Source organism: Eleutherodactylus coqui, chromosome 2, assembly GCF_035609145.1.
Source record: "Eleutherodactylus coqui strain aEleCoq1 chromosome 2, aEleCoq1.hap1, whole genome shotgun sequence".
Classification (NCBI taxonomy): Eukaryota; Metazoa; Chordata; class Amphibia; order Anura; family Eleutherodactylidae; genus Eleutherodactylus; species Eleutherodactylus coqui.
The window spans coordinates 83559258-83571720 of NC_089838.1; the positions used below are offsets into that span (position 1 = coordinate 83559258).

The 12463-nt window shown below is 50.7% G+C and overlaps 1 protein-coding gene across 1 annotated transcript in view; it reads left to right on the top strand.

Moving 5' to 3' along the window:
• RAD50 (RAD50 double strand break repair protein) overlaps nucleotides 1-12463 on the top strand; it is a 97393-nt gene that overhangs the window by 20055 nt on the left and 64875 nt on the right. The gene's annotated exons all lie outside the window — the stretch shown is intronic.

The window sequence follows — 12463 nt, forward strand, 5'->3', positions numbered from 1 at the left end:
TCGCTCGCTCCGGCAGGCTGTCGCTCGCTCCTCGTCCCCGCCGCAGCATAGCTTTCTGAATGCGGGGCTTGAAATCCCCGCTTCCAGAAAGCTAATACACACGCCGGCAGCCATGACAGCATTGAATGGCTGTGATTGGCTAAAGCACACGTGGCTTCAGCCAATCACACTATTCAATGACATCATTGAATGGCTGTGATTGGCTGAAGGCGCACGTGTTAGCAATCACACCCATTCAATGATGTCATTGAATAGTGTGATTGGCTGAAGCCACGTGTGCTTTAGCCAATCACAGCCATTCAATGATGTCATGGCTGCCGGCGTGTGTATTAGCTTTCTGGAAGCGGGGATTTCAAGCCCCACATTCAGAAAGCTATGCTGCGGCGGGGACGAGGAGCGAGCGACAGCCTGCCGGAGCGAGCGACATCCTGCCGGAGCGCGACAGGACGCCGGGGGAGGTGAGTAATAAATTTTTTTTTTTTTTCTCCACTGAATACCGGCGTATAAGGTGACAGTTGGGGGGTCGTCTTATACGCCCCGTCGCCTTATACGCCGGTATATACGGTACATCTTTTTAAGGCAGTGGCTTGGATGACTACTGACAGCCAGAGTCCTGCTGTAACAGCCAGTAGCAGAGAAACATCAGATCCTGGCAGTTTAACCCTTTACATGTCACAATCAATAGCAACTGCACCATGTAAGGAGAAGATGGGGGGAAGTAGGGGGCCCTTTCTGTTAGATATCCTCACCTCGTAGCGTGATCACAAGTTACCAATGGATTCCCATGGCAGCCGGAAACCTGACAAAGGCCTCCGTGTACGCCATGTAACTCAACCTAATAGACCCTATTAACAAGTACAACTTGTCCTGAAAAGAAGCCCTCATACTGCTATGTCAGTGAGTTATGGCTGTGACAAAGCCGCGACAACAATCACTTACTTGGTCCTTAAACTATAAAATAGGCTCGTCTCAAAGGGGTTAAGGACGTGTCCTATTTTTGGCAATCTGGATGAAGCGGTCTGATGGTCCCATCTTCTTCATTTTTTTTCCCTTAGGCATAGCTATGTGAGAGCTTGTCTTTTGTGGAAGGAGTTATATTTTAATGGTACCATTTTGTGATACTTATACCCTACTGATTGACAGTTTTTTGGGGGCGATTGGGCAATAGCTATTCCATCCTGCCCCCTTATTCCTCCACCTCACAAAAAAAAACATTTACATACATGTGTAATTACCATATAACATTTTTATTGTTAGATGCACACATTAAATTAAATATTACCTGTCTACTGTTACTGAACGAAACACACTATACAAAGTCAGTACTGCCAATATCACAGTACTTTGACCATATACTGCCATGTCATGACTACTGAGTAATCGCCACCATACTATTACTAAATTAAAACACTATACAAAAACCATTACCACCACCATGCAGTGACCATTTAACGCTAAATACCAGTTCTGCCTAGGGGCTCTGCAGTCTGTATAAGTGATTACTGTTTTATGTTATTCAGTGATCACAGGAGATGTCATCTAATGTTTCCTGTGTTTCTCATCCTGTCCAGACCGCCATGATAACTTCCTCCAGTCATGACTTGCATCTGCAATGTTTTCAGCACAGACAGTTTGGGCTCCTTGGTTTTCCAGCATTGTCTCTAAATTTTAACAGCCTATACGAACTCCCCATCCTGCTGCTATTAACAATTCTGTGCTGGTTACCGTCCCTATTGCTGTACCTGCCATGTGGCACAGTACCCAGAGTAATGTACTTCAAAAATAAGTGTTATAACTATAATTACCACCCCAAAAAACATTGCCACACAGTCTGTTCAACTGAAAGTAATAGTGCCAAGTGGAAACTTCCATTCAAAAGATCCATCTTTTGTTCCCCAAACAGTGATAGTGCTTCACAATAATAGTGCCAAATCGGGCTCCCACACAATAATGTCCTGTTTGTGCTCATACAAAATAATACCCATGGTAGTGCCCCTTACAAACTAATAATGCCTCTTGTCCCTCTTGTCCTTTTGTGTGCCCCTAGAAATAATGCCCTCTTTTTACCTCCAAAGCAATAACAATGTAATAATGTTCCATGGGTGCCTTTTTACAAGTAATAATACTCCTGAATGGCCTCTAAAAAAGTAATTCCCCCAAGTTCTCCCCTTTTATAAAGTACTTTTGGTCCTTTCATGAAGTTTTAATACTGCCTTATAAACAAATAATGCCCCTGCGTGGCCCTGTTATAAACTTATAATAATGTCGTCGTCGTCGTCATCGTCCCCCGCCCCCTTTATAAACGTATAACTCCGCTTGGTGGCCCTCTAATAAACTTAAAATGCCCCTGAGTAGCCCATTAAGGACCAAGCACAGTAAATTTACGGCGCTTGGTCCTGGTCTTTAATCCCACCAGATAGTAAAAATACAGCGCAGGATTAAAGCTCTTGCTTCTGCAATCAATCACAGCCGATAACCCCAAGGAGGAGGGAGAAATTATTATTTTTTTTTTTAACCCCTACTGCCTTCTCCTTTCTTTATTACACAGGGCTCAATGAGTGCTATGTACTAAAGAGTGAAAGTGTTTCTTCGACTACGTGAGCCAGCAGTCACGTGACTGTCGAGATTCTCTGGCACAGCAGAGCTACAGGGTCCTAGCAGACCCTGATCAGCTCTGCCTGTGACTATTGTCAATACAGGGGGATGTTTTCCCTGTAACTGGGGCTCCTATGGATACCAGAGCTACAGTGAAAAAATGTCAAATAAAGAAGAAAAAGTGAATGTCCCCCAGAGGTTTTATATGACATCATGGGGGACATAGATAGTAACAAAAAAAAATTCATAAAGAACTGAAACAAAATTACATAATAAAATAAAAATATATACATAAGAAAGAAAATAGCCCAAAGCCGACGCCAACCAAAAGCATTGCCATATGTGTTCTATAATCCAAAACCATACATATTCTATATCAAAACAGCCGAAACAAAATGAGGAACCCGTTCCCATACTTTATTTTAGCATAAATGTACTAATTAAAAAATGTTAAAATCCTTTTTTAGCCACTTACCCGCAATAAAACTAAAAAAAAAAACAGGGGAAAAAAGTCAGTTAAAAAGATTATTAAAAAATTAGCCCTATATAACACAGGGAAAAAAAATGCAAAAATAATTTTTGGAGCTGAAAAAAAAATAAAGCAGTTAAACCACATGGGTAAAATCCCTAAAAGGGTCTGGTCGTTATAAGGTACAAAACAGCCTGATCCTTAAGGGGTTAAACAATAACAAAACTAACTTTCTGCTCACCTAATCCTTCACTTAGACAAAAAGTCCTCTTCATGGTCCTCCACAGGCAGCGGGATGTAGTGACGACATTGTGCTGCCTCGATGGAACACTGGTTCCTTTGCCCTTCATACCATTAGTGTCTCTGGCACTAGCAACACTCCTGGCTAGGGTTTTTTTTCCTCTTATTTGCTTGAATTCGATTTTTATTGGAATCTCAAAATTACAATACAAAAGACAATTAACATTATTGCATTCAATTAAAAATTAATATACAATTATTATGTATCTCAAAAGTCAATTGTAGATGCACCACCTTTGTGTTACTGGTATAGAATATACAAATGCAACTTTTACAATTAGGATGAAGACCAACAAAGTTGAATGGAGAGGCAAGGTGGGCAACTTATTTGCTATTTAATCTATTTTAAGGAACACCACGCTGACTCCTACACGCTTAATGTGGGTAAAAGCCATGGATGACATTATATACATGGAAGAATTAAGGGCTAGGGACGACTCTAAATTCTCTGCTCACTATGCTACGTGGGCGACCTGGATAAGTTTCCGTTCCTCTGCTAAATTTAATGCATGGGTAACTAATGGTCTGTTATAGTCCTGAACATAGCTGCTATGAGTTGTTATGTTTATGATATGCGCATTTGGATAGCCGCCGCCAGACGGTTACGCCCCTTCTCACCTTTGTCCTCATAGGGCCATTAGTAGTCCTTCGTCTCCTTTCCAATCTTCCCTTTCCCTTCCTTTCCTCTCTTGCCATCTTATCTTCTTCTTCTATCCTCTTTCTTTTTTCCTACTAGCAAGATTGATGTCTTGATTTGACAGTGTTGACATGATTTACACCGCGGGGGTTGGGTGGATTTTCCTCCCTCCCCTATGCATCTAAACATACTTAAGTTTCTCGCTCGTTGCATTGGGGGACACAGCCAAGACCGTGGGTATAGCTACTGCCACTAGGAGGCGACACTAAGCACAAAAAAGTGTTAACTCCTCCTGCAGGCTATACCCCCTCCTGCCGACATGAAGCTAATCAGTTTTTAGCTTAGTGTCGTAGTAGGCAGACGTCTTCGTCTGCAGACCTTTTTTCTTTTTACCTTTTTTACTTTTTCTTTTTTTCCCTTTTTCTATGGAATGACCAGGGCATAACGGGGAGGCAGGACTCTCCTCGTTAACCCACCGAGGGCGGCGAACAGACGTAACTATAGACATCTGTTGTCGGCCGGGTCCCCTCAGAAGGCAAGGAGGCACACTCGGCCACCAAACTGAGTGTGACCCGCCAGCCCCCGATAACCCACGGTCCAACATCCCCTCCCCACAAAGGGAAGGCGATGGCGGGAAGGATGCTCTGCTGGAGCCAGGCTACCACCACTCGCACATCGGGAGGTAAGTATGTGCCTTTATTGTTTTTTCCCCTAACCTGCCGTACTCCTCTCTCAATCGGGCCCTGGGGGGGCGATCTACCCCTTTTCTTCCCCCCTCTCTCTTAACTCCGTTACGGGGGGGCAAGAGCAGTACTTTAGCGGGCCGAGACCTCTGTGCCCCGCGGCAGCTCTTCCCATGCGTCCCGCGTGCCCTCTCCCCTCTGGCCGGCTCAGGCTGCGGCTCTCCTCTCTCTCGGGCCTCGGCCCTGCCCCGCGATCCGCGGCCTTGCCTTTTCCCGGGCCGTGGCCTTTCGTTCCACCGGGCTGCGGCATGGCTTCCTACCGGAGATCGGCCCTTGCCTCTAGCGGACCTCAGGACGGCACCGCGGTGCCTCGTAGCGCGTGGGGGGGCGGAAAACCAAGCAGCGGTTCGGCAGTTTCTCCGTGCAGGCCGCCTTCTCGTATTGACGGCCTACTCAGGCACGCCTTTGGGGGCGGAGTTTCGTCAGCGCAGGCTCTCTCGCCCAATCAGCGCGCCAAGAGGACTCCGGCAGCAACGGCCCCGCCCCCTCTACCCCTCCCAGAGCGGCCATCTATCTCCTGGGACTTGTGGTGCCACAGCAGCGTGGGTGGACGCAGCCTGGACAGCCAGAACCCCTGTTGGACCGGGTAGGCTCTGCCCTAGTGGCAGCTCTCCTGCACTCTCCCCTGCACTATCCTCCCCTGCACTTTTTTCTCAGGTTACGCGAACCACGCACTGCATTATGTCCGACTCCAGAACCCAAGAGTCCGGACAGGGGACAGCCAGAGCGACGCACTACGCTTGCTCTCGCTGTAACGCTAAATTTTCTTGCGGGCAGGTTGAGCAATACTGTACTGACTGTACTGCTCCTAGGCAGCGCCCATACAGCCCTCACCCTCAGCAGAACCTGAGTGGGCCCGCTCCCTGGCGCAGGCAGTCTCTAACCTTATGCTTGCGTCGACCGCAATATTGGATAGGCTGGACCGTGTGGTTCCCCCTGGGCCTGATGTGCGCGGCGAAAATGACACTGTCAGAAGAGATTCATCGCGCGCTAGACCGCGGAAGCGTGTTAGACGGCCAGGGTCACGGGAATCGTCGGCATCTCCGGTATCGCCGAACCATGCAGACTCTCCCGGGGCGACTTCCTTTCCGCCCTCTAGGGAGAGCAGTGAAGCTGAGGCCGAATTCTCAGACTACCTCACGGACCCCGACGCCGAGGACGAGCAGTTGCCTAACCTCTCCAAGACGGTAGACCGTCTGATAGTGGCGGTGAGGGACACTTTCCAGCTCCAAGAGCAACCCTCCGCTGCGCCCGCGCCGTGCCTTTCATTCCGACGGCCCAAGCGCTTGCCCAAGACTTTCCCGCCCCATGACGACTTTGAGGCGGTCCTGGATAAAGAATGGAAGTCCCCGGACAGACGCTTCGTAAGGCCAAAGCGCCTGGACGTCCTCTACTCCTTCCCGGAGAATCTGACTAAAAGGTGGGCGACGCCGCCGACCGTTGACCCGCCGGTTTCCCGCTTGGCGAAGCACACTACCCTTCCCATGGCGGATGCGTTATCCCTACGAGATACACGGGACAGGAAGATTGATGTGCTGGCTAAATCGGCTTTTGAGGCAGTGGGCTCTGCTCTGAGTCCTACTTTTGCCTCCACTTGGGTTAGCAGGGCTATCGCTTAATGGGCTAAACAGCTGCGCAGAGGCATACTAGACGGGTCTGCCCCAGAAGAAATGGCGGACATCGCTCGCCAGATAGAGCAAGCGGGCAGATTCATCTGTGAAGAGGCGGCAAGGTGTATGGCGCGAGCATCGGCGACGTCGGTGGCCACACGGCGTATCCTGTGGCTGAAGTCCTGGGACGCGGATGCATCCTCCAAGGGATCCCTGACGAACATCCCCTTTGTAGGACTGCGACTTTTTGGAGCCAGGCTAGACGAGATCATCTCAGAAGCTACAGGGGGCAAGACCACGCATCTCCCTCAAAACCGGCGGAGACAACCACCGCCCCCACGACGCTCCAGTTTTCAATTCCGTTCCTTTCGCCGGAGTAGCCCGCGCGCATCGGAGACTAAAAGAAGTACCCAGGACCAGGCCCAGAAGAAAGGACCATCATTCAAGCCCAGGCCATCATGGCGTACCAAGGCCCAGCCCCCAAAGACCAGGAGGGACGGCCCTCATACAAAGTCATCCGCATGAAAACCAGCCCCCACCCAGGGGGGACAGGGTGGGGGGACGGCTTTCCCGGTTCGCCGCGGTCTGGCTGGCACAGATATCGGACGCCTGGGTACGGGAAGTCATCACGGAGGGCTACACAATAGAATTCGCCAAATACCCTCCGGACCGCTTCTTCAGCTCCAGGATTCCGGGATCCTCACGGAAGAACGCTGCATTACTTCAGGCGGTCCAAGTTCTTCTAGATCAAGGAGTCATAGTGCCGGTACGAAGTTCCCAACGATTCACAGGTTTTTATTCAAACCTATTCGTTGTACCGAAGAAAGACGGATCCGTGAGACCGGTCCTAGACCTGAAGAGGTTGAACCAATACGTGAAAGTGCGACGCTTTCGCATGGAGTCCATTCGAACAGTAATCGCGCCCATGGAACCCGGAGAGTACTTGTCATCGATCGACATAAAGGATGCCTACCTTCACATCCCCATCCGGCCGGTTCATCAAAGATTCCTCCGGTTCACGGTCCAAACCGAACATTTCCAATTCACCGCGCTTCCATTCGGCCTGGCAACGGCACCCAAGGTGTTCACGAAGATCTTGGCGGCAGTGGTATCTCTTCTCCATGCAAGGGGAATCGTCGCGATTCCCTATCCGGACGACATAATGTTAAAAGCCCCAACATGGAGAGCCTCCGCATTACGATGGACACGCTGAACAGGTTCGGGTGGATCGTCAACCGTCCTAATTCGTCACTATCACCGGCTCAGAGCATGGAGTTCCTGGGCCTTCACTTCAACACGGTCCGGAACCGGGTTCTGCTACCAGCTCCGAAGAGGCGCCTACTTCAGAAGCAGGTTCGCTCCTTGCGCGCCCGCTGCACGATGACTATCCGTTACTGTATGAGGGTGCCAGGGCTGATGGTAGCGGCCTTCTAGGCAGTCCCATTTACCCAATTCCATTCCAGGGCTCTGCAGTGGACTATCCTGTCGAGATGGGACAGGTCGGTGACATCACTCGAGCGAACAATCAGGATACCGCTGAAGACGCACCGCGCTCTACTGTGGTGGCTGGATTCTCCACAAATACATCTGGGCCGATCCTTCATTCCCCACCGGGGGCAGATCCTGACCATAGATGCCAGCCTCTCAGGCTGGGGAGGAACCTTACGGAACCTGGTAGCCCAGGGAACCTGAACCCGGCAGGAAGCCCAGTTACCAATCAACGTCTTGGAACTTCGGGCCATATTTCGGTCACTGCAACACTTCTCGCAACAGCTGAAGGGTCTCCCAGTCCGGATACAAATGGACAATGCAACAGCGGTCGCCTACATAAATCACCAGGGTGGCACCCGCAGCAGAGGGGTCATGCAAGAAGTCGCAGAGATCCTGGCGTGGGCCAAAACGTATGTTCTCGCACTGTCAGCAGTTCACATCCTGGGGGTGGACAACTGGATTGCCGATTATCTCAGCAGGGAGACGGTCGACCCAGGCGAGTGGGAGCTACACCCCAAGGTGTTTCACGAGGTTTGCAAGCGGTGGGGGCGACCGGATGTCGACCTCATGGCATCCAGGTTCAACCACAAACTTCCGAACTTCGTGGCAAGATCAAGGGATCCCAGGGCGGTGGCCGTGGACGCGCTGGTAATTCCGTGGACGGGATTCCAGTTTCCATACGCATTCCCTCCCTTTCCGCTGATCCCCCAAGCTCCTCGGGCGAATCAGGAAGGAGGAACTCCCGGTAGTGCTCATAGCCCCGGACTGGCCACGTCGGACCTGGTACGCAGAACTCGTCGACCTACTGGCAGACGCCCCGTGGCCGCTTCCTCTGCGAGAGGACCTTCTCCTACAGGGACCCCTCTTCCACCACAGTTTAGCCATGCTACGTTTGACAGCGTGGCTATTGAGGCCAAGGTCTTGAGAGCCCGCGGATTTTCAGAGCCGGTCATCAGGACCATGATTAAGGCCAGGAAGCCATCCTCGGCCAAGGTGTACTACCGGGTGTGGAAAAACTTCCTACTATGGTGCGAACAACGGGGATTCCATCCGATGCGTTTCTCCCTAGTGCGGCTCTTGTCTTTTCTTCAGGACGGCCTGGAAATGGGACTCAGTCTGAGTTCCCTTAAGGGTCAGATATCTGCACTGTCCATCCTCTTTCAAAGGCCATTGGCGGCTAGGTCTGCCGTGCGCACCTTTCTTCAGGGGGTTGCGCACGCCGCCCCACCGTACCGTTCCCCGCTTCCGCCCTGGGACTTGAACCAGGTGCTCGATGCACTGCAGTCACAACCGTTCGAGCCGCTGAGGGAAGTTCCGTCAAGGATACTCTCCTGGAAGGTGGCTCTGCTAGTTGCGGTGATCTCCATCCGCCGAGTGTCGGAAATTGCAGCCTTATCGGCAAAACCACCATTTACAGTCTTCCATCAGGATAAAGTAGTTTTGCGCCCGATCCCCCTCGTTCCTGCCTAAGGTGGTCTCGGACTTCCATTTAAACGAGGATATTGTGCTACCGTCGTTCTGCCCAGCCGCGGTTCACCCGAGAGAGAAGACTCTTCACAGGCTGGATTTGGTGAGAGCTTTACGAATCTACCTAGAACGGACAGCATCGTTCCGACGGTCTGATTCTTTGTTCGTCATCCCTGACGGACCACGGCGGGGCCTGGCGGCCTCCAAGGTGGTCATTTCTCGCTGGATACGTCTGGCCGTGGTGGAAGCCTACCGCTCCAAGGAAAAGACGCCACCGTTCCGGGTGACGGCTCACTCCGCAAGGGCGGTGGGGGCTTCATGGGCAGTTCACACTGGGGCTTTAGCCGCACAAGTATGCAGGGCGGCTACGTGGATGTCGCTGCACACATTTTCAAGATTCTATCGAGTGCATACTTTTGCCTCGTCCGACGCCTCTCTAGGACGGCGAGTCTTACAGACGTCTGTCAGCTGACCGCATGGATATGTGCTCCCACCCCAAGAGGGACTGCTCTAGAACGTCCCACGGTCTTGGCTGTGTCCCCCAATGCAACGAGCGAGAAAAGAGGATTTTTGGTACTTACCGTAAAATCTCTTTCTCGTCTTGTTCATTGGGGGACACAGCACCCACCCAGATATATATGGTGGCATCCGGTTCGGAGTTTTAGTTATGGTAAGTTGCACATAGTGCAGGCGTGGTTTCACAGTTGTAACCGTTATGCCTATTGTTTTTGTTCCTTTTTGTGGTTCAGATCCTGCGTGGCTACTCCTACTGCTGGCTGACAAACTGATTAGCTTTATGTCAGCAGGAGGGGGTATAGCCTGCAGGAGGAGTTAACATTTTTTTGTGCTTAGTGTCGCCTCCTAGTGGCAGTAGCTATACCCACGGTCTTGGCTGTGTCCCCCAATGAACAAGACAAGAAAGAGATTTTACGGTAAGTACCAAAAATCCTCTTTTTTTCTATTTGGTTGCAATTTGTTAACAAATTTTATGATGTATGGCATTTGCATCTGACTTGGGTTCACCATTTTAATCATTAAATGAAGGGACAACGGGGACTATCGGGCAGCCGATGATGCCGTGATGTGCCAATGTATGTTCTTTAGACTGAAGAGATTGTCTTAAAGTCGCTGTGAATATTTGTGTATTTTACTGATACTTCAATAAAATATATATTGAACAATAATCTATTTTAAGGGCCATTTACACAGGACCATTATCGCTCAAAATTTATTCAAATGAATGAAATTGAGCGATAATCACGCTGTGTAAACGCAAAAAAAAGCTTACTTTTCATCCACTTCTCGTTATTGCTGATCTTCAGTCAGCATAAAAAACATCACTGAATTCTCGATAAGTGTAAATGCTCCGCTTGACGTAGAACTCTGCCTGTCTAAATGCTCTGCACGAGTACTAAAAGCCTTAGGCCTCATGTCCACGGGCAAAAGAAGAATTAAAATCCGCAGCGGATTTTAACTCTTCTCCTGCCCGCGGATCCGCACCCCATAGGGATGCATTGACCACCCGCGGGTAGATAAATACCTGCGGATGGTCAGTAAAAGTGATTTTTAAAAAAATGGAGCATGAAAAGATCTGGACCATGCTCCATTTTTGTGCGGGTCTCCCGCGGGGACGGCTCCCGCGGGCTTCTATTGAAGCCTATGGAAGCCGTCCGGATCCGCGGGAGACAAAAATCAGAATTTACTCACCCGCTCCGGTTCTTCCCTTCGCCGCGGCTCCATCTTCTCTCCGTCGCGGCCGGATCTTTTCTTACGGGCCGGCGCATGCGCGGGGCACGTCACCGACGTCACCCTGCGCATCCGCCGGGCCAAAGAAAAAAGATCCGGCCGCGACGCAGAGAAGATGACGCCGTGGCGAAAGGAAGAACCGGAGCGGGCGAAAGGTAAGTTAATTCTTATTTTTATGCCTCATGTCAGGGCAGGAGGGACCCGCTACGGATTCTCCATGGAGAATCCGTAGCGGGCCTGATTTTCCCCGTGGACATGAGGCCTTAAAGATGATGTCAGCGCTTGTGCAGTCATTTAGATGACTGTTATCACGTCTAATTGGGACATTAGCTTAACTAGAATTATCATCCATGTATCCGCCACATTGGAAGCACGTTTTTAACTTCTTTATTAGAATGAACAAGACCACGCATCTCCCTCAAAACCGGCGGAGACAACCACCGCCCCCACGACGCTCCAGTTTTCAATTCCGTTCCTTTCGCCGGAGTAGCCCGCGCGCATCGGAGACTAAAAGAAGTACCCAGGACCAGGCCCAGAAGAAAGGACCATCATTCAAGCCCAGGCCATCATGGCGTACCAAGGCCCAGCCCCCAAAGACCAGGAGGGACGGCCCTCATACAAAGTCATCCGCATGAAAACCAGCCCCCACCCAGGGTGGACAGGGTGGGGGGACGGCTTTCCCGGTTCGCCGCGGTCTGGCTGGCACAGATATCGGACGCCTGGGTACGGGAAGTCATCACGGAGGGCTACACAATAGAATTCGCCAAATACCCTCCGGACCGCTTCTTCAGCTCCAGGATTCCGGGATCCTCACGGAAGAACGCTGCATTACTTCAGGCGGTCCAAGTTCTTCTAGATCAAGGAGTCATAGTGCCGGTACGAAGTTCCCAACGATTCACAGGTTTTTATTCAAACCTATTCGTTGTACCGAAGAAAGACGGATCCGTGAGACCGGTCCTAGACCTGAAGAGGTTGAACCAATACGTGAAAGTGCGACGCTTTCGCATGGAGTCCATTCGAACAGTAATCGCGCCCATGGAACCCGGAGAGTACTTGTCATCGATCGACATAAAGGATGCCTACCTTCACATCCCCATCCGGCCGGTTCATCAAAGATTCCTCCGGTTCACGGTCCAAACCGAACATTTCCAATTCACCGCGCTTCCATTCGGCCTGGCAACGGCACCCAAGGTGTTCACGAAGATCTTGGCGGCAGTGGTATCTCTTCTCCATGCAAGGGGAATCGTCGCGATTCCCTATCCGGACGACATAATGTTAAAAGCCCCAACATGGAGAGCCTCCGCATTACGATGGACACGCTGAACAGGTTCGGGTGGATCGTCAACCGTCCTAATTCGTCACTATCACCGGCTCAGAGCATGGAGTTCCTGGGCCTTCACTTCAA